Source organism: Diaphorina citri, unplaced genomic scaffold (genome assembly GCF_000475195.1).
Source record: "Diaphorina citri unplaced genomic scaffold, Diaci psyllid genome assembly version 1.1 scaffold372, whole genome shotgun sequence".
Lineage (NCBI taxonomy): Eukaryota > Metazoa > Arthropoda > Insecta > Hemiptera > Psyllidae > Diaphorina > Diaphorina citri.
This window is the reverse complement of record NW_007377807.1, coordinates 72,202-99,825: the sequence shown is the minus strand read 5'-3', so window position 1 is coordinate 99,825 and position 27,624 is coordinate 72,202. Positions and strand designations below refer to the sequence as shown.

At 37.3% G+C, this 27,624-nt stretch overlaps 2 protein-coding genes across 2 annotated transcripts in view; one reads left to right on the top strand and one right to left on the bottom strand.

The window, feature by feature from the left end:
• The window catches only part of LOC103508144, a 71,106-nt gene extending 60,295 nt beyond the window's left edge, over nucleotides 1–10,811 (bottom strand). Inside the window, exon 1 of the mRNA XM_008472679.3 lies at nucleotides 10,747–10,811. The gene's annotated coding sequence lies outside the window, so the exon portion shown is untranslated. The remainder of the gene's footprint in view (nucleotides 1–10,746) is intronic.
• The window catches only part of LOC113466969, a 95,796-nt gene that overhangs the window by 48,263 nt on the left and 19,909 nt on the right, over nucleotides 1–27,624 (top strand). The window lies entirely within an intron of this gene.

Here is a 27,624-nt window from a genome sequence, read left to right as displayed (position 1 = left end):
CCAAGTACACAAAGCATGTACTTCAAGTAATGCAAGAACAAGACCCGTGTATTTCCAATATCGGCGAACAAGAAAAGTTTAGTGGTCTTAATCAAAAAGTTTAGTGGTCTTAATCAAATGCACATGACTTGGTCAAGGTTGGTTTAACAATTTTGAAAACAAGAAACCACAAAATACTCTGTTGCGAAATTAAATTAACCATTACAATCGTTACTAGGATAGAGTTGGTGCTGTTTACACAGTGAAATAAATTTACTAGTCAAATCGGTAAGACCTACTTAGTGAGGTAAAAAATTAGTGTTTTATTAACACTTCCCTGAAATGCGACTATAAGTTCCTAAAAAGAAGTATTTGCTGGAAAACGTTACAATAGGTGAACTCTGTTGAATTTTGTATTTGGTAGCACTTTCGTCTTTCGCTGTTCAGAAAAATGGGTTCTGATAAGATCATTTGCATCAGGATAGATATCATAATATAGTAGTGCCAAAACTATCTTAATCATCTTCTCCTTGATGACAATGATGTCATTTAGAGTAATTACACGAAGTCAAAGGAGATGGGTATGGAAAAAAAACGAAAAAATGGCATGAAATTCCAATTACAAGATTGTCAAAACTATCTTAATCATCTTCTCCTTGATGACAATGATGTCATTTAGAGTAATTACACGAAGTCAAAGGAGATGGGTATGGAAAAAACGAAAAAGTGGCATGAAATTCCAATTACAAGATTGCGAAACTGTTTCCAATTCATTTCCATATTTCAATTTTCCATCATTTCATTCATATATTCTAGGTATTATTATTCTTATTATACGTACGTATATCACAGAGGCTTGCCAGCTTGTGTAACTTATGCGTTCTTGATTTTCAAGCTTGAGTTTAAGGTCAGCCATGACCTTTAACACCTTAACTTCTTTCACTGTCGAGGCCTTTTCTAGTTCGATCTTCTTCAAATTGGCCTTCTGTTGCTCATACTCCTTCACACTGTTTTCTAAATTGGTATAATCTCTGAGTACAGGGTTTGGTATAATCTCTGAGTACAGGGTTTGGTATAATCTCTGAGTACAGGGTTTGGTATAATCTCCGAGTACAGGGTTTGGTATAATCTCTGAGTACAGGGTTTGGTATAATCTCTGAGTACAGGGTTTGGTATAATCTCTGAGTACAGGGTTTGGTATAATCTCTGAGTACAGGGTTTGGTATAATCTCTGAATACAGGGTTTGGTATAATCTCTGAGTACAGGGTTTGGTATAATCTCTGAGTACAGGGTTTGGTATAATCTCTGAGTACAGGGTTTGGTATAATCTCTGAGTACAAGGTTTGGTATAATCTCTGAGTACAGGGTTTGGTATAATCTCTGAGTACAGGGTTTGGTATAATCTCTGAGTACAGGGTTCAACCAAATGAAAGAGCATTGAGGAAATAACCGGTAGCTTTCATGTCATAATTTTGGTATGTATTTGGAAAAATCCTACAATCCTGCAGTGAGCACCAAAGTTGTGATATAGTAACACAAAGAAAAGACATTTATTTATTTATTATTTATTAAATTACTTGTTCAAATCAGTTAATTGACATTAGGTACACAGATCCAAGATCAACATCTCGATTAATTTGATTCAAAAATCAAAAAGTATTGATTTTTTTTCTTTCATATTACTTACCGTTACCATATATGTAATATGAGGAACCTCCCAACCAAGGTATCATTCTACCTATTGGTACCTATAAGTCCCGATGTAAAAAAAAGTCAGAATTAAGTAGGTAGCTTAATCCAAAATCTCAAATCACCGATCAGATTGCAGAAAAATGTGCTTCCATTGGATTAACTTATTCTCAAAATTCTTGTTCAAATCAGTTAATTTATTGACATTAGGTACACAGATCCAAGATCAACATCTCGATTAATTTGATTCAAAAATCAAAAAGTATTGATTTTTTTTTTCTTTCATATTACTTACCGTTACCATATAATATGAGGAACCTCTCCAACCAAGGTATCATTCTACCTATTGGTATAAGTCCCGATGTAAAAAAAAGAAGTCAGAATTAAGTTAGGTAGCTTAATCCAAAATCTCAAATCACCGATCAGATTGCAGAAAAATGTTTTCCATTGGATTAACTTATTCTCAAAATTTGGCCCCGAATTAACGATTTTTTGCATTACCCATTTTGTGCTTTTTGAGTTTTTCAAATCCACTCTTCAAAGGGTAATGGAAAATCGTGTGCTGTTCACGAGTATTTTTTCACCCCAGTTCAGCACAATTCACACGATTATTGAATTTTTCCCGTACAAAGTACTTGGGTTTAACATTCTCCAATACAAAGTACTTGATGATAGTAATTGCATGTGCGAACATTTACAAATTACAAAGCATCTTCTGATTTTTCTGCAAAGTTAATGAATAGGTACTTTATACTTACTCTCCCTCCATCAATTGAGTTTTGGTAAATAGCTGTAATTAAATATTAACTATCTATAAGTCAGCCATGACTGCATTGACTGTTATAGCAATGCTATGAATGTACATTTCCACAACACAATGCTCGTATTATGGCATGCAATTATTTTCGAAATAAAAGAAAAATGGAAAAAACATATTCCTACGAAATGTTGTAAAGTTATTTTCTCTACAGTGTATCTCTCGTGGAGCTTTCAGAAGTAAACAATAAAAAATGTATGTTCAATATCACGAGGATGTACGGGGTGGTCTAAACAATTATCAGATAGATTTGATCAAAAAGGGGTTCTACACTAGTGTAAAATGTAGCCTTAAGTGTTCAACAATTTTTGATTTCCCTGTGAAAAATATCTGGTACCCTGGTCGTCGTAGCATGCCCATTTTCTCCGTCCTAAAATGCACGTTTGTCATCAGTCATCACTCATCACTCATCAGGTGGACTTGTATCTTTTTTATTTGATATTTAGGTATAGCCTTAAGTATTCAACCATTTTTGATTTCCCTGTGAAAAATATCTGGTACTCTGGTCGTAGCATGCCCATTTTCTCCGTCCTAAAATGTACGTTTGTCATCAGTCATCACTCAGCAGGTGGACATTATATCTTATATTATATCTTTTTTATTTGATATTTAGGTAGATTTTTTCTGTCTCACCCAGTCCACAATAGAGTACCTACCTATGTACCTCCCTACATTGTTTTACGTAGCTACAGGAGAAGAAAATAAACAAATATTAAGCTTACATTATTGTATTGTGCTCCTATGAACCAGCATAGTGTGTGTCAGAAGTTTCGTGAAATTCAGGAAAGTTTGCATTTCCATCCTTTTACAATATCCATACCATTACGTCCCTTTACTCCTGACAGCATTTTGACAGTATTTCTAATGACAGCATTTTGACAGTAGCTACAGGAGAAGAAAATAAACAAATATTAAGCTTACATTATTGTATTGTGCTCCTATGAACCAGCATAGTGTGTGTCAGAAGTTGTGCAGCAGCGCGAACCTTTTTTCGTGAAATTGGGGAAAGTTTGCATTTCCATCCTTTTACAATATCCATACCATTACGTCCCTTCACTCCTGACAGCATTTTGACAATATTTCTAAAGGTGGTTGTTTCATACTGAGTGGAAAGAGCGTCCACTCGTAAAATTTGTAGCTAAAACCAGATGGCAGCCCAAAGCAATCACCCTAGTTAGGGCTGATTGAGAGGCTGACGAAAAACACCGACCCCGTCTCTACACGGGAAAAGGCGAAGAAAAAGAAGAAGTTGTTTCTTACCAACTAAAAGCTCATGTTGCAGTTAAAGCGCCTAACGAAAAAAAAAATTTCTAAAGGTGGTTGTTTCATACTGAGTGGAAAGAGCGTCCACTCGTAAAATTTGTAGCTAAAACCAGATGGCAGCCCAAAGCAATGACCCTAGTAAGGGCTGATTGAGAGGCTGACGAAAAACACCGACCCCGTCTCTACACGGGAAAAGGTGAAGAAAAAGAAGAAGTTGTTTCTTACCAACTAAAAGTTCATGTTGCAGTTAAAACGCCTCACGAAAAAAAAGCTCATGTTATTGTCTTCAATAAACTGTCTTTGGTTGTCAAATAGGTTGTTAATGGGAAAGTTGTCGACACTGAAAAGGTTTTAAAGTCACAATCTGTCTCGAAATTTTTGCACTAGACTGTCGATATTTCGTCAAAGATATATCAAGTGCATGGATAGTGGATACCATGTTTGAGAAACACCCGGCTATGTGATCAAGCTGCACTAGCTTACTACATAATATCGTAAAACATATAAATATGACCTACGTAGATAGCACCGAGTTTGGAGTAGGCACTGAATACTGTCTATGCTTACTACATAATATCGTAAAACATATAAATATGACCTACGTAGATAGCACCGAGTTTGGAGTAGGTACTGAATACTGTCTATGATAGTCAGGATTTGAAATATCTACAGTTCGTAGATTCGTAAAAGTTCGTAACCCGATCTTTAGGGCTGTTTGCCCCTACACCTAAGCCACAAAGTGGGCTTTTTGGGTACGAAAATATCTACACTTCTACAGTTAGTACAGACTTTGTTTTGGGTTAGCAACTTGCCTGACAGATCTGGCATAGATTGGTTCATGTCAGGCCCAGCAGATAGAGCTGCCAATGAAACAAAAAACTTTACAGTCTTCACCATTCATTTCTACATTTTCTATGACTTCGAATAAGTAATTTTACTTGTGCTGATGCTAGGCAATGTCGAAGTCGCGTCGTTCCCATATTCAGGATTTGAAATATCTACAGTTCGTAGATTCGTAAAAGTTCGTAACCCGATCTTTAGGGCTGTTTGCCCCTACACCTAAGCCTCAAAGTGGGCTTTTTGGGTACGAAAATATCTACATTTCTACAGTTAGGACAGAGCTACAATGTGATCAGTCCAAAACGGTAGTGTCCCGTGAGCTTTCAGACAGAAAGTGCCCAGGCAACTTTCAAATAGTTTCTTCCATTTTTGACAGCTAGAATTTGTCAGGAAAGCTAGTCTTGGCCCTTTCCTTTTTCCTTCGAACGAGAAGATTGTTCAAACGAGTCCATAGATCATAGTGACCACACTCTTTTAGGTCGGGTCCCCGGTCCATACCTCGAGCTTTCAGACAGAAAGTGCCCAGGCAACTTTCAAATAGTTTCTTCCATTTTTGACAGCTAGAATTTGTCAGGAAAGCTAGTCTTGGGCCGTTTCCTTTTTCCTTCAAACGAGAAGATTGTTCAAACGAGTCCATAGATCATAGTGACCACACTCTTAGATCGGGTCCTCGGTACATATCTCCTATCTTCATACATTGGAACCAGTGGAAGTTGGAAGGTTAGCCAGTCCTGTAAGTTACCAGAGATGGAAATTGTGGAGAAACGAGAACCTGCGTTTTCTATGTAAGATTATATTTGTGTTGAGTGTTGTTGTGAGCGCCACAGTTTCTTCTATTTTTGACAGCTAGAATTAGCCAGGATAGCTAGTCTTGGGCCGTTTCCTTTTTCCTTCAAACGAGTCCATAGAATCATAGATCATAGTGACCACACTCTTTTAGCTCCTCGGGTCCCCGGTCCATACCTCCATACAATGGAACTAGTGGAAGTTGGAAGGTTAGCCAGTCCTGTAAGTTATTATACGCCCATGCCCCACACATTGATTCTATTTGAATAAGGCTGGTATTAGTGTATTACTGAACGCACCTTGAGGGATAGTCTTGACTTAAGGGCCAGTTTTCCTACACATACATAGGTACATACTTACTTACTTATCCGTGGCTAGGGGTTCATCGACCATACACATAACCAAGGAAAAACTAGCCCTCAAGTGAACCTCATTCTTAAAGAACGGTGAACTAGCGCCGTAGTCAGATATACTAACAGTTATACGAAATAGCACCACATCATCCCCAATTCCCCACCTCCAAGCAAAACCAGCTAGGAAAGGAACAAAGGACCTTTGCAGTTATTTCTCAAGTAGAACCAGCCACTGTCAAATCAATCTTCTCGATTGTATAAACCTGATTATGTGTCGATGACGAATTAGCCTTGAACCCGCGGTCCGTGGATTGAGAAATCACGACTTCAACCACCGACAATACACTTCACATTGAATGTATTAATCATATTACTATTATCCTTTTTACTTTTCTTTCTGAAAAAAAAAAAGAAAATACGCCCATGCCCCACACATTGATTCTATTTGAATAAGGCTGGTATTAGTGTATTACTGAACGCACCTTGAGGGATAGTCTTGACTTGAGGGCCAGTTTTCCTACACATACATAGGTACATACTTACTTATTCGTGGCTAGGGTTTCATCGACCATACACATAACCAAGGAAAAACTAGCCCTCAAGTGAACCTCATTTCAAAAGAACGGTGAACTAGCGCCGTAGTCAGATATACTAACAGTTATACGAAATAGCACCACATCATCCCCAATTCCCCACCTCCAAGCAAAACCAGCTGGGAAAGGAACAAAGGACCTTTGCAGTTATTTCTCAAGTACCTAGAACCAGCCACTGTCAAATCAATCTTCTCGATTGTATAAAACTGATTATGTGTCGATGACGAATTGGCCTTGAACCCGCGGTCCGTGGATTGAGAAATCACGACTTCAACCACCGACAATACACTTCACATTGAATATATTAATCATATTACTATTTTCCTTTTTACTTTTCTTTCTAAAAAAAAAAGTAAGCGTTGCACCAGTGTATCCTCTTTTTGCAGCAACTTTTTGATGTTTCCTTGTGTGTTCTGAATCAATTTCTTCAACAGCTCATGTGTCTCTTCAAAGTTGAACTGGGTGATGACATAGTTCCATTCCAAATCTTCAGAACATGAAATCTAAAAGAAAAAGTAGTGCTTGAAGTAGGTGGTCAACAAGTAAGCGTTGCACCAGTGTATCCTCTTTTTGCAGCAACTTTTTGATGTTTCCTTGTGTGTTCTGAATCAATTTCTTCAACAGCTCATGTATCTCTTCAAAGTTGAACTGGGTGATGACAAAGTTCCATTCCAAATCTTCAAAACATGAAATCTAAAAGAAAAAGTAGTGCTTGAAGTAGGTGGTCATTTGGTCAACCAAGACCAAGCCAAGGACAAATAAGGAAGTAAGTTTATAAGTTAGATACCTACCTTCATACCTAAGGTACCCAAGTAAGAGATAAAGAACTGGTGGGTACCTACGAGTAGGTGGCTTACGTACATAATTTTGAAAATCCTGGTGATTTCATGTGAAAATATTTTCAGCCATCCAATTCAAATTTGTTTCCAAATACATTTAGCACACTCTTAAAGTAAGTTTTTCCTCTTATATAGAAATTTTCAGTAAATTTGCCATTGACGTGTCTTATGCATAATTACCTTTCAGCCATCCAATTCAAATTTGTTTTCAAATACATCATTAATATTATTTACCTTTTGAGACAAAGGAACGTCAGGTGGCATGACCTGTTCAATCAAAACACGGACTAGCTCATCCTTAAATTCTTCCAATACAACAGCCCTCACTGTTTCCTTCTCTTCATCAGTCATAACAGAATCAGATTTCTTCAGAATGTCATTGATATATTTATCTCTGGTACCCTTTAACACCTTAACTTCTTTCACTGTCGAGGCCTTTTCTAGTTCAATCTTCTTCAAATTGGCCTTCTGTTGCTCATACTCCTTCACACTGTTTTCTAACCCTTTAACACCTTAACTTCTTTCACTGTCGAGGCCTTTTCTAGTTCGATCTTCTTCAAATTGGCCTTCTGTTGCTCATACTCCTTCACGCTGTTTTCTAACTTGTCCAATCCCTTTTGATTACTCTTCTTGAGTTGGCGGAGTTTTGCTTTGTCTTTTAAATACAAACAGTACTCCTGTTTCAATTGAGACCAGAGTTGGACAGGGTCTTGGTGTAATGTTCTTCGTAGATTGGATACAGTTGAGGGCGGCATTCTGATTTTGTGCTCTTTGAATTATCCAGGTACTTTCAATGACTTTCTTCTAATTTGCTTATTTACTGTTTTAAATTTGGAAGAAAAGGCAAGCCTTCGAAGTTTGTTTCAAGATTTTCAACAGAACTGATAAAATCACTGGCCTGGCTCTGATCAGAAACAGAACTGGTTATCACAATATCCCCAAAATAAAATTCAAGATCTTCCCTTCAGATCTCCTCAGCGGACTTGCTGCCCAAACACTCAACACACTCTCCTTTCTTAAAATAAATTTGGAAGAAAAGGCAAGCCTTCGAAGTTTGTTTCAAGATTTTCAACAGAACTGATAAAATCACTGGCCTGGCTCTGATCAGAACCAGAACTGGTTATCACAATATCCCCAAGATAAAATTCAAGATCTTCCCTTCAGATCTCCTCAGCGAACTTGCTGCCCAAACACTCAACACACTCTCCTTTCTTAAATTTCAAAGTAACTTGTAAGCTGTTCATTGAAATTGCAACAAACAACGCATGTTGTTAATTCACACGGCTTATTTACTGTTTTAAATTTGGAAGAAAAGGCAAGCTTTCGAAGTTTATTTCAAGATTTTCAACAGAACTGATAAAATCACTGGCCTGGCTCTGATCAGAACTAGGCGATAACTGGTTATCACAATATCCCCAAGATAAAATACAAGATCTTCCCTTCAGATCTCTTCAGCGGACTTGCTGCCCAAACACTCAACACACTCTCCTTTCTTAAAATTCAAAGTAACTTGTAAGCTGTTCATTGAGATTGCAACAAACAACGCATGTTGTTAATTCACACGATTATTGAATTTTTCCCGTACAAAGTACTTGGGTTTAATATTCTCCAATACAAAGTACTTGATGATAGTAATTGCATGCGCGAACGTTTACAAATTACAAAGCATCTTCTGATTTTTCTGCAAAGTTAATGAATAGGTACTTACTTACTCTTCCTCCATCAATTGAGTTTTGGTAAATAGCTGTAATTAAATATTAACTATCTATAATATACAAAGATGTGTATATTATGTACATAGCGAAATACATAGCTTATGATTTATGATATAAGAGTCGCTCCCATGATCAGTGGTAATTCAGTAATATAAGATTTGGATACTGCTTGATTTCACAATGGGAAAATATCATCATCATAATTATCATCGTGGATTTATTGGTGTTTAAGCAGAGCCTAATTTTCCCAACTTTTGTGGATATCACAGCATCTGATTAAATACTCGTACTTCTTCTCCCGAGTCTGGCTATAGGGGACTTTAAACAGAGAGTAGACTAGCGTCTGGCTGTGGAACGCGTGGATTTATTGGTGTTTAAGCAGAGCCTAATTTTCCCAACTTTTGTGGATATCACAGCATCTGATTAAATACTCGTACTTCTTCCCCCGAGTCTGGCTATAGGGGACTTTAAACAGAGAGTAGACTAGCGTCTGGCTGTGGGACTCGTGGATTTATTGGTGTTTAAGCAGAGCCTAATTTTCCCAACTTTTGTGGATATCACAGCATCTGATTAAATACTCGTACTTCTTCCCTCGAGTCTGGCTAGGGGACTTTAAACAGAGAGTAGACTAGCGTCTGGCTGTGGGACTATTAACAGGGAGAAGAACGGCTAACCCTAACCAGCCTTGCTAGCTGGCAGTTTCAAAGGGTTCTGTCGGCTTTTAAAGAATAAGCACAAGTCCTCACGATGGTTGACTGCGGTTCAGGACGAGCCAATTAAACTTGGCTAGAGACCATTACCCCGGTGTATGGCAGATACAAAAAGATATCTTTTCTCTACCCTGCCATCACCATTCGGCGAAAGCTAAGCCGCTACAACAACAACATACTTCTTCCCCCTGAATAGAAAATTGATTTTATGTTCTTCTTTTGGGACCACCTGGTGGACCACTTGAAATCTTCTCGCGGACCACAGTTTGGGAATCCCCGCCCTAGGATAATGTTATAGTACTGAGAGGTCCGTATTACTATTACAGTTATTACACGTTCTCGCCTCTCTGGTTATCCATATTCCATTACAACGAAGCCAATCCACCTTGAAAAATGCTTCTGCTCCACATTTTAATGAGTCTGTTATTAAGATCATTACAATATTGAATGAACGAAAAAAAAGCATATTAACCCTTATTATAGAGAATAGAGATGTAGATACCGTACAACAATATTAATATGAATTTATGAATAGCTTTAAAAAATGTGATTACCTATGTTGAGTAATGGGAAGGAGAGAGAGGGAGGGGGCCGAAGGAGAGATAAACGAAAGGGTTACCAATGAGTGGTATATAGAAAACTGTAAAACTTTCGAAAAAGTCCCCTCTATGAAGATATTATAGAGAATAGAGATGTAGATACCGTACAACAATATTAATATGAATTTATGAATAGCTTTAAAAAAATGTGATTACCTATGTTGAGTAATGGGAAGGAGAGAGAGGGAGGGGGCCGAAGGAGAGATAAACGAAAGGGTTACCAATGAGTGGTATAGAAAACTGTAAAACTTTCGAAAAAGTCCCCTCTATGAAGCCTCCACAGGTCCGGGTACAAAATCTATGTCCTCTAAGGTCGTATACAGGGTTGCCAAATTTTATCGAAAATCCGACAAACCGTTTGGGAATTGTGGCGAAACAAAGGATTCCTCGATTCGTAAACTATTAGATAAATTGGTGGAGACGCCAAAATACCATTTCGCGAATGTAATAATTATTACCTATTAGGAAGGAAAACGTTTCTGAGAAATGAAAGGAAGTATGTATGAAAGAGGGATGTAGAATAAGAAGTAGAGAATTGATGAGAGAGAAAAACAAAACTCACCAGTCAGTCCTGTCCTAGATTAATCTCATGTGTGTTAGTTGTCCGATCAAAATCTGAAATCAAATTATCAAACCAAAATAATAACAATTTTGTATTACAACACCAAGAAGAAAGTGCCCTCTGAATTCTTAATTCTGTTCTTTAGGATCTTCATGAGAGGGATGTAGAATAAGAAGTAGAGAATTGATGAGAGAGAAAAACAAAACTCACCAGTCAGTCCTGTCCTAGATTAATCTCATGTGTATTTAGTTGTCCGATTAAAATCTGAAATCAAATCAGAATAATAACAATTTTGTATTACAACACCGAGAAGAAAGTGACCTCTCAATTCTTAATTCTGTTCTTTAGGATTTTCATAAGAGGGAAAAATTTTCAAATCTCTTTTGGGATCCGAATTTGAATGGCATCGGCAGATTCGGCAGTCCTCTGCCCCTCACTTAGTAACTGAACTATTGGAACCAACCTTGGTTGAACCAGGGTACATGAAGAACATGGAACAGGTGATGGGTTGATTATTGTTTGCACATATACTGAGCATGACCACCCATTGTTTCTTTTATTAAGTTAGGACCAAGTTCAGATCACTTCGAGTGATAGTGAGAGTGATTCTAATGATCTCATAATAAGAGTGATTCTACAATATTCTGATAGGTAGTAGGTAGGAGCGATTTTAATGTTCTGAAAGTAAGATTTAGTACAGGGGTTCCCAAACTTGCCCAAGCCACGGACCACTTTTGAATTTCATGATTTCCAACGGACCACTCAGCATTTCCCTCTAGTGAGAGTGATTCTAATGATCTCATAATAAGAGTGATTCTACAATATTCTGATAGGTAGTAGGTAGGAGCGATTTTAATGTTCTGATAGTAAGATTTAGTACAGGGGTTCCCAAACTTGCCCAAGCCACGGACCTCTTTTGAATTTCATGATTTCCAACGGACCACTCAGCATTTCCCTCTATTCTTATTTGACAAAAATACAACATTAAAACGGACCACAGTTTGGGAATCCCTGATCTAGTAAGAGTGATTTTAATGTTCTGATAGATCGCTTCAATGACATGAGTAACCACCTGTGTTGTGTTGTCCAAATTATGAAAATAGAGCTACTTAGTTATCCAGCTAAGGTGTAAATTTCGGTACATTATGTGTAGTTTACAGTGAGTGAGAATAATAGTGAATAGTTTTGAGTATAATCTCTGAATACAGGGTATAATCTCTGAATACAGGGTATAATCTCTGAATACAGGGTATTATCTCTGAATACAGGGTATAATCTCTGAATACAGGGTATAATCTCTGAATACAGGGTTCAACCAAATGAAAGAGCACCGGTAGCTTTCATGTCATAATTTTGATTATTTGACGAAAATACAACATTAAAACGGACCACAGTTTGGGAATCCCTGATCTAGTAAGAGTGATTTTAATATTCTGATAGATCGCTTCAATGACATGAGTAACCACCTGTGTTGTGTTGTCCAAATTATGAAAATAGAGCTACTTTGTTATCCAGCTAACGTGTAAATTTCGGTACATTATGTGTAGTTTACAGTGAGTGAGAAATGAGAATAATAGTGAATAGTTTTGAGTGTAAATTTCTGATAGATCGCTTCAATGACATGAGTAACCACCTGTGTTGTGTTGTCCAAATTATGAAAATAGAGCTACTTAGTTATCCAGCTAACGTGTAAATTTCGGTACATTATGATTTTATGATGTGTAGTTTACAGTGAGTGAGAATAATAGTGAATAATAGTGAATAGTTTTGAGTGTAAATGTTGGTATAATCTCTGAGTACAGGGTTTGGTATAATCTCTGAATACAGGGTTCAACCAAATGAAAGAGCATTGAGGAAATAACCGGTAGCTTTCATGTCATAATTTTGGTCGTATTAAAATTACTTGTTCATTGGATTTATGTTGCTGAAATCTAGATTCTGAAGTTGAAGCTTAATATTAGAGTAATAGGTTGAACGATTGTTGGTGACCTCGGAAGGGGATAACAATGTGGGTTTACCCACCGATTTTGACTGGAAGTGCACAACATTATCTCTGAAGTTCAACGTTTGCAGGTAAAGTGACCTAGTTGTCAGGTTGTACACAAACCAATAGCTCAGAGCTTTATTCAGAAAACTAGCTGGTTGCGAAGTCCAGCATCGCGCGCGACACAGCCCGGCTTGTTATAACTTTTTATTACCGCATTATCCTTGATTTTATAGAAAAACTCACGAATCTAAACGAATCTAAACCATATTGATGTATAAATATAAATAATATATAGATATTGATGAATTAATTAAATAGCGTTATAGAAGAACAGCTCACTGTAGCGTTTCAAACTGGTTTTTGTGAATGCGGAGTCCAAATAAATCGAATAAGGATCAATAAATCAATCACCGATCTGATTCCAAACATGATTTTACCAGTTTTAGGATGGGTTCCGTGATTCATTCAATCAAGATTATCCACGCGGGTGGACGTGTGCATCCTTATGAATTAATGTAGCTTTTAAAATTATCTCGTCATTGATCGACTATGTTTGTACACACCTTCAGCTTGAAAATCGCGAAGGGCATGTTTTAGCACAACATCCAAAGGCCCAATATCCAAAATTTTAGACATGTGCTTATGAAACTACAAAACCCAAAAAGTCCTTGGGCTTTTAGAGGATAATTCAAGCTCCTAAATTCTAAATTTTATAGTTGTAAAGATGTAAAGTAGGTATGACAAGGAGACAAAAAGACCGGGCACTTAAAAAATATGGACCCCACACCTTCAGCTTGAAAATCGCGAAGGGCATGTTTTAGCACAACATCCAAAGGCCCAATATCCAAAATTTTAGACATGTGCTTATGAACCTACAAAACCCAAAAAGTCCTTGGGTCTTTAGAGGATAATTCAAGCTCCTAAATTCTAAATTTTATAGTTGTAAAGATGTAAAGTAGGTACTTGACAAGGAGACAAAAAGACCGGGCACTTCAAAAATATGGACCCTGCTGCTCAACTGAACTGGAAAATACATCTCTCAAACGAAGGCGAAGATGATGCAGGCTTCTGCTATAAAGTAGTTATTCGCTATTCCCTTATCCCAACTCATTAAGTCTTCCTGCTGAATCCGTAAGTCCACATATTGGATAACAAGGATGTTATAGGTCCATCACAAGCTCTCTAACCCTAACCGATAGGATCAAAGAGTTCAAAGACAGAAGACCTCCATTTGATATCAACACGGAACTTCCCGTATAGTTCTGCTATATGCCTTATGTGTGGAGAGATCACTTAAAGTTTGTGGTATTAGCTGTAGATTAACGATATGTCTCTAAGTACTCTCCCGCAATGATTCCCGGGCATCGGGTCAAACTACTTGACATGTTCGTGGCTACCGCATGTGAATCAATCATGTATTCAACACTAATCAAATCATAGATTCCCCTATGAGACTTTATATCCTGAGATCAGAAATTTCTCCTAGGAGATTGACTGCCTAATGATGGGAGCCTGAGAGTTGTGGTATTGAAAGTACACATGAGATGCTTTGCTGTCAGTCCTACTGCCGAGGATTCTGCTTTCTCCTAGGAGATTGACTGCCTAATGATGGGAGCCTGAGAGTTGTGGTATTGAAAGTACACATGAGATGCTTTGCTGTCAGTCCTAACTGCCGAGGATACTGCTGTAATGAGTGGTGAGGAGGCATCTATGATTAGCCGTATTGTACTGATGACAAGTTCCAACTTTAATAAGTGGTAGGTCTTCGGTGCTGATAATTAACACACTTTCACGTTTCAAGCCCAAAATGGCAGATATCCCAAGGAAACTAAGTAAATACAAAGGACTGTCTCTCAATTTTTACCAAAAGCTCCTAAAATTCCAAAACATATATGGAAGAAAGATAGCCATATAGCTTATAATTAAAGACAACAGTGCAATCATGTATTCAACACTAATCAAATCATAGATTCCCCTATGAGACTTTATATCCTGAGATCAGAAATTTCTCCTAGGAGATTGACTGTCTAATGATGGGAGCCTGAGAGTTGTGGTATTGAAAGTACACATGAGATGCTTTGCTGTCAGTCCTACTGCCGAGGATACTGTTGTAATGAGTGGTGAGGAGGCATCTATGATTAGCCGTATTGTACTGATGACAAGTTCTAACTTTAATAAGTGGTAGGTCTTCGGTGCTGATAATTGACACACTTTCACGTTTTAAGCCCAAAATGGCAGAAATCCCAAGGAAACTAAGTAAATACAAAGGACTGTCTCTCAATTTTTACCAAAAGCTCCTAAAATTCTAAAAAAATATATGGAAGAAAGATAGCCATATAGCTCATAATTAAAGACAACAGTTCTAACTTTAATAAGTGGTAGGTCTTCGGTGCTGATAATTAACACACTTTCACGTTTCAAGCCCAAAATGGCAGATATCCCAAGGAATCTAAGTAAATACAAAGGACTGTCTCTCAATTTTTACCAAAAGCTCCTAAAATTCCAAAAAATATATGGAAGAAAGATAGCCATATAGCTCATAATTAAAGACAACAGTGTCACTCAATACATATACCTATAAGAGACTAAGCCCCCCAGGAAACTGGCAATCTCCGAATATGTGTGACACTGTGACATAACACACCAAGTGTTTCAAGGAAAGCCTTGAAATTTGAAGCAAAAAGTTTGCTCCATTTTACCACGTTTCTTGTGCTATGATTAGATACAAGTACAGTAAAACTCCTAGTTCTTTGCAATTAAGTAATAAAATGATTGATTATAAAATTCCTATCGTTTAAAACTGGTATCCATGTTAATTCCAACTATTTAAATTCATTCTCATTTTATCGGTTTTAACAGAAGCCATATTGGGCCTTTGCATGTTGTGCTAAAACATGCCCTTTGCGATTTTCAAGCTGTACAAACATAGTCGATCAACGACGCGATAAATCTATGTTGTCGAGCCAGTATAGACGGTTCAGTCGACATCGATCGACAGCTTTATCCCTTTTTCCGCACTGCATGATAATGAAAATTAATTATCTCTTCCACTGGGCCTTTGCATGTTGTGCTAAAACATGCCCTTCGCGATTTTCAAGCTGAAGGTGTGTACAAACATAGTCGATCAACGACGAGATAAATCTATGTTGTCGAGGCAGTATAGACGGTTCAGTCGACATCGATCGACAGCTTTATCTCTTTTTCCGCACTGCATGATAATGAAAATTAATTATCTGTTCCACGAGGGAGGAGAATGGCTAACCCTAACCAGCCTAGCTAGCTGGCAGTTTCAAAGGGTTCTCTGCTTTTAAAGAATAAGCACAAGTCCTCAGGATGGTTGACTGCGGTTCAGGACGAGCCAATTAAACTTGGCTAGAGACCTTTACCCCGGTGTATGGCAGATACAAAAAGATATCTTTTCTCTACCCTGCCATCACCATTCGGCGAAAGGTAAGCCGCTACAACAACAACAACAACAACATACCATATTAATTAGAAGACCAGCAGCTCTTCAGGAGTGTCAATTGAAACTGGATGACAGACTTGTTAGGTTCTGGCAAAGCTTTATCACAAGATTTCCCCCCTTTTAGGCGCTTTAGCTATGTGTTAAAACATGTCGTTCGCGCCGATCACAAGATTAGTGAACAGCTAACGCCAAACTTGATGCAGCGATTTCATTGATAGTGACGCCTGAAGGTGGACGTCCTCGGTACAACAGCAACAATAACAACAACAACAGCAACAAAACCACCGCGGGACCTTCGGCGTGCAAGCCTAGTGTAAAACCCACTTGGCCACGGAGCTGGGGAGTTTGCTTTTTCGGAGGAAACATTTCTAACTACCACTTTTTACATCACCCAGTACATAGAACGAAAACTTTAGACTACCTCAACTGGGTAGTCTGGGTACTTCATAGTATAGTGAAGTGTATTGTATGTTCATAGGTATAGTTTAGTCAGTGTGTTGTATTTTCAAAATACTATTTTTTATATTCATTATTCATAGATATCGCGAGTATTGTTTACTTGTGTACATTATTTCTCTGTGTAATAAGTGTGCTGCTTGCTATGAATGATAGTCACTGATGATAGTGATGATGACTATTGACTAGTATAGAAGTTAGAAGTATACAGAATACAGGGTCACAGCTCACAGAGTACTGCTTTTTGACAATGCATACTTTAACACTGTCTCCGGACACTGAAAGTAAATTAAGAACTTGAATAGAAAATTGATTTTATGTTCTTCTTTTGGGACCACCTGGTGGACCACTTGAAATCTTCTCGCGGACCACAGTTTGGGAATCCCTGCCCTAGGATAATGTTATAGTACTGAGAGGTCCGTATTACTATTACAGTTATTACACGTTCTCGCCTCTCTGATTATCCATATTCCATTACAACGAAGCCAATCCACCTTGAAAAATGCTTCTGCTCCACATTTTAATGAGCCTGTTATTAAGATCATTACAATATTGAATGAACGAAAAAAAAAAAAACATATTAACCCTTATTATATTATAGAGAATAGAGATGTAGATACCGTACAACAATATTAATATGAATTTATGAATAGCTTTAAAGCCAATCCACCTTGAAAAATGCTTCTGCTCCACATTTTAATGAGTCTGTTATTAAGATCATTACAATATTGAATGAACGAAAAAAAGCATATTAACCCTTATTATAGAGAATAGAGATGTAGATACCGTACAACAATATTAATATGAATTTATGAATAGCTTTAAAAAAAAAATCTGATTACCTATGTTGAGTAATGGGAAGGAGAGAGAGGGAGGGGGCCGAAGGAGAGATTAACGAAAGGGTTACCAATGAGTGGTATAGAAAACTGTAAAACCTTCGAAAAAGTCCCCTCTATGAAGCCTCCACAGGTCCGGGAACAAAATCTATGTCCTCTAGGTCGTATATACAGGGTAGCCAAATTTCCTCCACAGGTCCGGGCACAAAATCTATGTCCTCTAGGTCGTCTATACAGGGTTGCCAAATTTCCTCCGCAGGTCCGGGCACAAAATCTATGTCCTCTAGGTCGTATACAGGGTTGCCAAATTTCCTCCACAGGTCCGGGCACAAAATCTATGTCCTCTAGGTTGTATACAGGGTAGCCAAATTTCTAAAATCACCGCCCGGTCCAGTCCGTTGAACATGAAATAATAGCCACTTGGACCTGGGTAAATAACATCTCACACACGAATACTTAACAATGCTCGATGCAAGGAGAACTGACTTGGATCAGGATAAAGAATAGTAGCTAAGATGGAAACTGCTGACTGATCTTAATTATTTAACAAGGTAACCAATTTTGGGTACATAACTTTTATGTATCTCCCCATATGTGAACACTCCAGCAAGAACAGCATGCTAGCACTTGGCAGAACTCATGCTGATAGTCTTGAACACATTGGCAAATCAAATTCGTATAATTGTTGGTCATCATTGCGAAACTAGTCTGAATGAATGAAATTACATCACTGGTAAACTTGCCCGGATCAAAATTGGAATATGTCTCTTCTAAATCAAGTACACAGGTGTTTACTTTTTTGCTGATCTTCACAACAAGACGAACTTTATATGGCAAAAAATGTATTCCTGTTTTTGCAAAAACTATGTTACAGAACCGTTAACAAAGGAATTTTGTGGGAATCACACAACGGAAATTTGGGAGACTCGTATATAATACATATAAAGCTGTTATTTATTTGTAAATAGGCCTATTACAGTTGTTATTGCACAAACAAGTCATTTCAACCTTAAGAATATTCGATAACCTTTTACGTGTGTTACCATTTATTTACGTTAGAGGCAAATGTGTGGTCTTTTATCTAGTTTTCGAGCATAGGTACGCTTACCTTCCGTGATCTTATTTCGGTTCTATTGCTTCCAAATTCGTATAATTGTTGGTCATCATTGCGAAACTAGTCTGAATGAATGAAATTACATCACTGGTAAACTTGCCCGGATCAAAATTGAAACTTGTCTCTTCTAAATCAAGTACACAGGTGTTTACTTTTTGCTGATCTTCACAACAAGACGAACTTTATATGGCAAAAAATGTATTCCTGTTTTTGCAAAAACTATGTTACAGAACCGTTAACAAAGGAATTTTATGGGAACCACAAAACGGAAATTTCGGAGACTCGTATATAATATAAAGCTGTTATTTAATTGTAAATAGCCCTATTACAGTTGTTATTGCACAAACAAGTCATTTCAACCTTAAGAATATTCGATAACCTTTTACGTGTGTTACCATTTATTTACATTAGAGGCAAATGTCTGGTCTTTTATCTAGTTTTCGAGCATAGGTACGCTTACCTTCCGTGATCTTGAACTTTATATGGCAAAAAATGTATTCCTGTTTTTGCAAAAACTATGTTACAGAACCGTTAACAAAGGAATTTTGTGGGAATCACACATCGGAAATTTGGGAGACTCGTATATAATATAAAGCTGTTATTTATTTGTAAATAGCCCTATTATAGTTGTTATTGCACAACCAAGTCATTTCAACCTTAAGAATATTCGATAACCTTTTACGTGTGTTACGTGTGTCTTTTATCTAGTTTTCGAGCATAGGTACGCTTACCTTCCGTCGTATGTCTTGTACAACTGAGATTTTCTATAAGATGATGTGTGAATAGTTTGACTCATTACAATCAAGAAGTTGGGACACAGTTGACTGAGTCCAGAAATTATTTCCATTCTTCGGCAGCAGAAACGTGTGTTGCATTCAAAGTTCAAAATCTCGCCCAAGGAGCCGTTCGCGCGAGAATAATGGCCTCAACTGCAATGAAGAATCAGTGCAGAGTTGTGCTCCAGTGAGCAACAACTCAAAACTCTACCAATAGATTTAATAACAAGTGTTTTGGTCTGCAGAATTTATATTCCGAGTGGTTTTAAAACAAAGAGAATGTGCAGTTGACCAATAGATTTAATAACAAGTGTTTTGGTCTGCAGAATTTATATTCCGAGTGGTTTTAAAACAAAGAGAATGTGCAGTTGATTGTTCAAATCAGTTAATTTATTGACATTAGGTACACAGATCCAAGATCAACATCTCGATTAATTTGATTCAAAAATCAAAAAGTATTCTTTTTTTCTTTCATATTACTTACCGTTACCATATAATATGAGAAACCTCTCCAACCAAGGTATCATTCTACCTATTGGTATAAGTCCCGATGTAAAAAAAAAGTCAGAATTAAGTAGGTAGCTTAATCCAAAATATCAAATCACCGATCAGATTGCAGAAAAAATGTTTTCCATTGGATTTACTTTATTCTCAAAATTTGGCCCCGAATTAACGATTTTTTGCATTACCCATTTTGTGCTTTTTGAGTTTTTTCAAATCCACTCTTCAAAGGGTAATGGAAAGTCGTGCGCTGTTCACGAGAATTTTTTCACCCCAGTTCAGCATGAGCCGTTCGCGAGAATAATGGCCTCAACTGCAATGAAGAATCAGTGCAGAGTTGTGCTCCAGTGAGCAACAACTCAAAACTCTATACGAACAGATTTAATAACAAGTGTTTTGGTCTGCAGAATTTATGTTCCGAGTGGTTTTAAAACAAAGAGAATGTGCAGTTGAAAAAAAAAGCGAAGCCTTATCTTTTCCTGAAAGTTGTTGGAATGAAATTGGAGCGCTCTATTAAATTAAGACCTGTGTAAATTGTGTTCGTACAACTACAACTGCGGACTACTAACTGTTGGATATTTGTTGACTAGAACATCATTTCACAACTAATGAAGCAACGACCACGAGTTGAGTATTTAAAATATTCAAATTCACCCAAACTGATGTAATTCGGTAACGTCAAAACATAACATAATTAGGTGACTATAACTAGTTAAATAGGGACGAGGCAATTGTTCAGTAATGATTTAGTAGATAATATTAAGAGGATTCCAACAGCACGTTGAAACAATAAAGATAGATATCGTCAACGATTTATTCGAGAAATGAAATGGATGAGCATAGAGCATAAATGATGATTTTTGCGGCATAACCCGCATAACCGATTAGGCTCTTAAAACGTAGAAATTTTCACATGGTCGGATCAATTTACTTCGCCTGCCGAAAAAAGAATTATTGCAGATGTCAGAGTGAACTAGACCAATGGTTTTGCAAGCCAGTCTTTGATGATAGCAGCACCTTTCCATCATTGACCATTTAGTTGATCTTTCCAATGTCTTCGTTTACTCAACTACTCTACTGATCAGTATACTAATTTGACAATCAGCAAGAACACACTACCATCATGCATAAGGCCCCGTAGCATCCAATTATACACAAGACTAATTATTATCCAGTGGCAAAATCTAGTAAACTCTTTGACTCCAAGTTCCAACTCCTCACGGTAATGAGTGCACAGATGGTAATAGTTATTTTACTCTTTAATGAGGAGCAACTCACAGATGACTGACTCTGCTGCGGTCAACAAGATGGAATATCGTGCTTTACATATAACTACTACTTGTCGTGATGACTAGTTCATTACGTTGATGGATTCGGCCAGATAACTCAATCGTTATGATGAAGTACACTCGTAACGCCTGCAGTGTATTGGAGCAAACTAAGATATATGTATGTACGAATTGGGAACTCCACAGAAAGGTCGATTTTGACCAAGAGCCTAAAGATAATATGATTTACAAAGATATGTGCAACCTGCTGTCAGGAAAAGGTCTGTTGTAGCTTAGAGCACCTGATCAAATTCTTTACTTACCTCTCTTTTGAGGATGATGAATGTCGTGCTACTGATAGTCCTCAATTACACTTCATTGCCCGAGTTTTGTAATTTCAGCATTACTTTCATGTGTTTGGTTTCTGTGGAGTGTGGACCAAAGTTTTGGGTCTAAAACCAGGAAAACTTTGAAAGCAATTCAGTTCATTGTGATTCGATTCCAACGATTACATAATGGACGAAAGTTCTGTGGGGCCATCTACTTCTCCTTTTGATAAGTGCCACACTCCACATTTGCTGGCACTGTGGCACTTATCAATGGACAAATAGGAGACTGACTTATGATCTGCATCCCATGCTCTCCATGATGTCCTGGAAGTATTCTTTCCTTGGTCTGCCCCTCGGTCTCCTGCCAACTAGTTCATTGTGATTCGATTCCAACGATTACATAAAGGACGAAAGTTCTGTGGGGCTATTTACTTCTCCTTTTGATAAGTGCCACACTCCACATTTGCTGGCACTTATCAATGGACAAATAGGAGACTCCTTGAGAGACGGATGTGACTCCTTCTGGAATAAAGAGTTGCTTATCTCCTAACTGTGTGCGTGGGATAACGATATCACCTGTGAGATGTGTTTCAATTGGAATCTGAAGAATTTCCTCTGTGTGAGGTGGTATGGTAATGAGGAATATGTAATGCCAATAATGTTAAAACAAAATATAACGGATTGTTATCATTTACATTGATTTTGTATTCAATATCAATAGTGGCTCCTTATCACAACTGGATATCTCTCTAACCCTAACCGATAGGATCAAAGAGTTCAAAGACAGAAGACCTCCATTTGATATCAACACGGAACTTCCAGTATATGTAGTTCTGCTATATGCCTTATGTGAGGAGAGATCACTTAAAGTTTGTGGTATTAGCTGTAGATTAACGATATGTCTCTAAGTACTCTCCCGCAATGATTCCCGGTTATCAGGCATCGGGTCAAACTACTTGACATGTTCGTGGCTACCGCATGTGAATCACTTTATAACTTTATATCATCATTTCATCAGCCAGTATCAACTATTAGGTATCGCCATTTAGAATACATATTTATGTAATCGACTTTCTTGGCATTTTCATGTTCGTGGCTACCGCATGTGAATCACTTTATATCATCATTTCATCAACCAGTATCAACTATTAGGTATCGCCATTTAGAATACATGTTTATGTAATCGACTTTCTTGGCATTTCCTTCATCTCCACTGATATAAAGTCTTGCAAGTTCTCTGATATTTATCAATGGGACCTGTTCGACCATTTCTTTTCTTATAAGGATCGCTCGGAATGATGATCTTATATAATTCCCAAGAAACACATTGGCTAGTTTGCCGTAGGTTAAGTATTTTTATTACTTCTTTTTCTCCATCTCGTATCGTTTATAGTATTTATAGTGCTAATAGCGTACCTAATACCACACCATTCCTTTTCATGTTGATATCTGTGTTTGTATTAAAACATGTGCAATTTTTTCTCTCTCCCTTCAAGTATTTGCTTAATTTGAGTATCCCAAGGCCTGACTTTATGAAATTCGAAGACAAATTTGTCGCAATGCGTCCGAGATCCAGTATGGAATTAATTGGCATAACTTTTGCAACGATCTGCAAATGAGGTACAAGGTTAAGTATTTTTATTACTTCTTTTTCTCCATCTCGTATCGTTTATAGTATTTATAGTGCTAATAGCGTACCTAATACCACACCATCATTCCTTTTCATGTTGATATCTGTGTTTGTATTAAAACATGTGCAATTTTTTCTCTCTCCCTTCAAGTATTTGCTTAATTTGAGTATCCCAAGGCCTGACTTTATGAAATTCGAAGACAAATTTGTCGCAATGCGTCCGAGATCCAGTATGGAATTAATTGGCATAACTTTTGCAACGATCTGCAAATGAGGTATATTTAACAAGAGGGTGAGATTGCATTGGCCGATAGTTTCATTTCTTCTTTAATAGATCTGCCCGGAGTAGGTCTCGGTCCTCGGAGAGATTGTACGCTGGATCCTGTGAATGACCTCCCAGCTCCGAGAGCAACGCCACATCCTTTCATTCGGACATTACTGGCCATCAAGATAAGGGTAGAAGTAATGAAACCAAACAATACACAATGGAAGTGAAGCTCAAAGACGTTAATTGCAGGTTAAACTTCACACTAATTCAAACCAACAACAAATTACAAGCTGCGGCGTGGGACTTGATAAGTAGTTGGTGTTGTTGCACCACTCAGTAAATGGTGGGCTTCTTTTCTTACGAGTACTTAAGAGTGCTATGAATGATCTCCTTGTAATTACCTTCTATTAGTGTAATAGCTATGATGCTAATAGGTAATAAAACCTTTTTGAGTACCATATCTAAAGAAGGAGATATGAGTTACGAGTGAATCAATGGGTAACATTCTCGTTTAGTCGTTCCTTCTACAGAGTTCGTCTACTTGTCTGGTTCAAAATCACTTGGAAAACCTCAGTGTAGTTATAAACTGCATCCTATTGCATTCATTTTTTTTTCTTTTCAAAATCATGAATTGGGAATTTAGGTCAAAAATTTATCCTCCAAGATCTTCTTGAAAATATGATGTTTGCCTAAAGTTTCTAATCAAATTACATATGTAGTATACGAGTAAGTAATACTGCAAGCCATTTTCCTTTCTTACAAGCAATGACACATTTTCTGTTCTTTCACTCAGAAAAACGTAAACGACCGAGATTTTCTCACAATGGCAGAGAGCGGCTTCTACATCAATGGATGAACTATTAGTACTATTACTGCTATTATTTACTGAGGATACCTATTACTATTACCTAGTCCCCGTAGTAGGTCTATTATTTACTGAAAATACGTGAATAATGTTTACAGTGATGCTACAATCTGACTCTTTTAGCTTGAGACTATTCGATTCAGAATTCCTTTTCCATGTTCCAATGGTTTCATTTGATAGTAGCTCTTAGGATGGTCATGTCGTGTAGTACTAGCATTTGAGTTGTTCTCTCAGAGTAGTCCGTACCAAAATTTGAATCTTCTGATTCTGATGAAGTTCGAGAAGCCAGCTCAAAATTTTTTTAAGGGAAATTTTTCAAAAAATTTAATAACAAAAATGCACAATTTAATAGGAAATTTTAAAAGAGAAAACAAAATGAAATAAAATAATCCAGAAACAAAATAATAAAAGCTTGGAACGACTTACAGATACGCGATTGTATTGACTTTCATTGTTCCAATTTTTACTCTTTGAAGTCTTGATTTGATGAGTCCTTTGTAGTATGGCAATCCTTTGTAGTAACCGCGTAATGTAGGTAATCCAAGAATGTAGGTAATCCAATAATATAGGTAATCCAAGAATATAGGTAATCCAAGAATGTAGGTAATCCAAGAATATAGGTAAGGTTGTAACAATTTTATTTGTAAACTTTTTCGCTTACAACCTGGCTACCTAATAAGGTCCATATATTAGGAGGGGTTGTAACAATTTTATTTGTAGTTGACTAGAACATCATTTCACAACTAATGAAGCAACGACCACGAGTTGAGTATTTAAAATATTCAAATTCACCCGAACTGATGTAATTTGGTAACTTCAAAACATAGCATAATTAGACACAACTAATGAAGCAACGACCACGAGTTGAGTATTTAAAATATTCAAATTCACCCGAACTGATGTAATTCGGTAACGTCAAAACATAGCATAATTAGGTGACTATAACTAGTTAAATAGGGACGAGGCAATTGTTCAGTAATGATTTAGTAGATAATATCAAGAGGATTCCAACAGCACGTTGAAACATTAAAGATAGATATCGTCAACGATTTATTCGAGAAATGAAATGGATGAGCAGAGAGCATAAATGATAATTTTTGCGGCATAACCCGCATAACCGATTAGGCTCTTAAAAGGTAGAAATTTTTACAAATTCTTCAAGTTTCTACCTCCCACTATGTTAGGTACTACAAAAACATCCAGTGTTTTCTTCTTATTACCTTCACACAGTACGTCTATTTCGGTTTGTGCGACTTTCAACTTATTCGGGGACGTCGAACCGAACGTGAAAATATTTAATTCCCCACTTTCCTTATTCTCGAGTTTCAACTGCTCGTACAGTTGACTAGTAATGTACGAGTGACTACTCGCAGTATCAAATAGGGCTCTAATCTTGAGTACAGAAATTTTTACATGGTCGGATCAATTTACTTCGCCTGCCGAAAAAAGAATTATTGCAGATGTCAGAGTGAACTAGACCAATGGTTTTGCAAGCCAGTCTTTGATGATAGCAGCACCTTTCCATCATTGACCATTTAGTTGATCTTTCCAATGTCTTCGTTTACTCAACTACTCTACTGATCAGTATACTAATTTGACAATCAGCAAGAACACACTACCATCATGCATAAGGCCCCGTAGCATCCAATTATACACAAGACTAATTCAACTAATGAAGCAACGACCACGAGTTGAGTATTTAAAATATTCAAATTCACCCAAACTGATGTAATTCGGTAACGTCAAAACATAGCATAATTAGGTGACTATAACTATAACTAGTTAAATAGGGACAAGGTAATTGTTCAGTAATGATTTAGTAGATAATATTAAGCGGATTCCAACAGCACGTTGAAACATTATAGATAGATATCGTCAACGATTCATTCGAGAAATGAAATGGATGAGCATAGAGCATAAATGATGATTTTTGCGGAAAGGTCGATTTTGACCAAGAGCCTAAAGATAATATGATTTACAAAGATATGTGCAACCTGCTGTCAGGAAAAGGTCTGTTGTAGCTCAGAGCACCTGATCAAATTCTTTATTTACCTTTCTTTTGAGGATGATGAATGTCGTGCTACTGATAGTCTTCAATTACACTTCAGTGCCCGAGTTTTGTAATTTCAGCATTTCTTTCATGTGTTTGGTTTCTGTGGAGTATGGACCAAAGTTTTGGGTCTCATCATTGTCTAAAGGCTGGGCCTTGTCGGTGTAGCCACTCTTCTCTGTCCATCGCCACGTTTTTCAACTCGCCATATGATCTGCATCCCATGCTCTCCATGATGTCCTGGAAGTATTCTTTCCTTGGTCTGCCCCTCGGTCTCCTGCCAACTAGTTCATTGTGATTCGATTCCAACGATTACATAAAGGACGAAAGTTCTGTGGGGCTATTTACTTCTCCTTTTGATAAGTGCCACACTCCACATTTGCTGGCACTTATCAATGGACAAATAGGAGACTCTATCAAACAAACCAAAGACAACACACAACTGGATATCTCTCTAACCCTAACCGATAGGATCAAAGAGTTCAAAGACAGAAGACCTCCATTTGATATCAACACGGAACTTCCCGTATAGTTCTGCTATCTGCCTTATGTGTGGAGAGATCACCTTAAGTTTGTGGTATTAGCTGTAGATTAACGATATGTCTCTAAGTACTCTCCCGCAATGATTCCCGGTTATCAGGCATCGGGTCAAACTACTTGACATGTTCGTGGCTACTGCATGTGAATCACTTTATATCGTCATTTCATCAGCCAGTATCGGCATCGGGTCAAACTACTTGACATGTTCGTGGCTACCGCATGTGAATCACTTTATATCATCATTTCATCAACCAGTATCAACTATTAGGTATCGCCATTTAGAATACATATTTATGTAATCGACTTTCTTGGCATTTCATCAGTATACTAATTTGACAATCAGCAAGAACACACTACCATCATGCATAAGGCCCCGTAGCATCCAATTATACACAAGACTAATTATCCAGTGGCAAAATCTAGTAAACTCTTTGACTCCAAGTTCCAACTCCTCACGGTAATGAGTGCACAGATGGTAATAGTTATTTTACTCTTTAATGAGGAGTAAAGGAAAATCCGAGTGAACCTATCATCTATCTACAATATCTACATATTTAAATCATTTCAATCTCATTTTAAATGAAACAATTTTGTCTGAGAAGTATCTGAGCTGTGTCCAGTGTCGTTTTGGCAATCCAAACTTTGGGCAGTCCGTCAGTAAATTTTATTGATTATTTCTCTCTCACGAATGTTGAAGAATCTTAAGATACGTCTATATTACAGTCGACCGAAATCGATTTATCGACATCAACTGGACCCCATATAAAGTATTTAAGATGGTATAAGGTAAAA